This window comes from Marmota marmota, unplaced genomic scaffold, assembly GCF_001458135.2.
Source record: "Marmota marmota marmota unplaced genomic scaffold, marMar, whole genome shotgun sequence".
Taxonomy (NCBI): domain Eukaryota; kingdom Metazoa; phylum Chordata; class Mammalia; order Rodentia; family Sciuridae; genus Marmota; species Marmota marmota.
Window position 1 is genome coordinate 5,636,810 of NW_026000249.1, and position 2,356 is coordinate 5,639,165.

Consider the following 2,356-nt stretch of genomic DNA (forward strand, 5'->3'; position numbering starts at 1 on the left):
GATCCCCCCCCCCCAATTATCCCACTATATAAAAGGATATTAGGGGGAAAAAAGTTCTTTTAAAAGGATGAGACATTGCTTTTGCTTCATGCAGATGAACAGGGACATCATGTAAAGGACACTGCAGTTTTGATCTGTAATAGACCTTGTGGGTCACTTGGTGGAGGAGGTGACTGAGGTCACAATGAGGTGGCAGAAGTGGGGTAGAATTTCAGTCTTCCAATCTTCAGCCCTAGACTCTTTTCTGACAAATCACGAAGCCTAAGAAGTGTCTGCAGGCAGCCATGTTGTCCTTATGGCAGTTTCAGAGGTGTTTTCTATTCATTGGTTCTCTTCACTTGAGCTGTTTGTTTCCATCTTTTTTCTCGAAAACATCTTTCTCCTTTACCATAAACATTACCTATAGATAATGTTTCCCATCTTTGGAAATCATGCTCTTGTGCATTAGAAACCAAATGGGAGGGAGGTATAGGATTAGTTAAGTGTGCGTTTGATGAGTTCAGTTACACTGACTCATGGGGCAGTGGCAACGGAACCAGGAAGTGATTCAGCACTGTGTAGGACAGAGCCTGCAGTATTGAAGTCCTAGTTATTTTCCGATTTCTAAAAATGGGCTTGGCTGAATCCGTGTGCAAATTTCCCAGGTGAGAACGGATGATGTTCTGATGCCTCAGGAGTGCACTTATCCTTCCCTTTACTTGTGTTTCTTGGCTCAATGCTTTCACCTGCTTAAAATCTCAGTAAAAAATATATATAATTTATAAAGTCTGAATCTTTAGCAATCTTATCTTAATGGATACTGTCATTTTAAAACCACTTATGAAGCAGGGGAGAGATTTTAGAATTCCTTGCTTAGGGAAACCAGAAGAACCATTAAATATCAAGTTTAAAGGCTCTGGGAATGAAAGTGATGGAATTGTTTTCTCCATGATTGTTTCTTTTGCCAGTTTGTGTGAATCCAGTGTGATTTCATGAGGTGCTTCTGAGTATAGCTTTAACTCTGCCAAAGCAAGAGACTATATTATTATTTTTGTGGTATTGCGGATTGAACTCAGGGCCTTGTGCATTAGGCAAGTATTCCACCACTGAGCTATCCCCTCAAAACCCCCATCCCATTTTTTAATATTTATTTGTTTGTTTGTTTGTTTATTTTTTTTTTTAGTTGTAGACAGGCACAATATCTTTATTTATTTATTTTTATGTGGTGCTGAGGCTCAAACCCAGTGCCTCACATATTCGAGGCAAGCGCTGTACCACTGAGCTATAAGCCCCAGCCTCCTTCCCCTCCCATTTTAAAAATAACAGCTTTGTTGTTTTTCTTAATGGCTAATGACCTTGAACATCTTTTTGTGTCTTTATTATTGGCCATTTCTATATCTTCTTTGGAGAAGTATCTATTTAGATCCTTAATCCATTTTTAATCAGGTTGTTTCTTCTTTTATTTTTTTATTTTTTTTTAATTTTTTAATATTTATTTTTTAGTTTTCGGCAGACACAACATCTCCGTTTGCGGTGCTGAGGATCGAACCCGGGCCGCACGAACGCCAGGCGAGCGCGCCACCACCTGAGCCACACCCCCAGCCCGTTTCTTCTTTTATTACTGAGTTCTTGATGTATTCTATATGCAAGTACCTGATCATAAATATGATCTGCAGGGCTGGGGTTGTGGCTCAGTGGTAGAGTGCTCGCCTAGCATGTGTGAGGCACTGGGTTTGATTCTCAGCACCACATATAAATAAATAAAATAAAGGTATTGTGTCCACCTACAACTAAAAAAATATATATTAAAAAATTATGATCTGCAAATATTTTCCCCTATTCTGTGGGTTGTCTTTTTACTTTTGTGTTCTTTGAAGCACAAAAGATTTTTATTTTTATTTTATTTTTTTCAGTATTGGAGATTGAACACAGGGGCACTATACCTGACTCAGCTATCTCTCGATCCCTTTTCATTTTTTATTTTGAGGCAGGCTTTTGCTAAGTTGCATCGACTGGCTTCAAATTTGCAATCCTCCTGTGTCAACCTCCTGAGTAGCTAGGATTATTGGTGTGTGCCACCATGCCTGGCATTATTTTATTTTAATGAAGTCCAACTTTCTTTCTTTTGGGGGGACTGGTATTTCTGGTATCATATCTAGGACTGCATTGCTTAGCCCAGGGTCTCAAATGTTGTGTTTTCTTCAGAGTTATAGTTTTGTCTCTTACATTTAAGTCTCTGATCCAGATTGAGTTCATTTTTGTATATAGTATATGGTATAGGAGTATTTCATTTCTAGCTGTTTTATCTATTTGGGGAATAGGAATTTAATGGGTTGTTTTGGTTTGTGTGTGTGTGTGTGTGTGTGTGTGTGTGTGT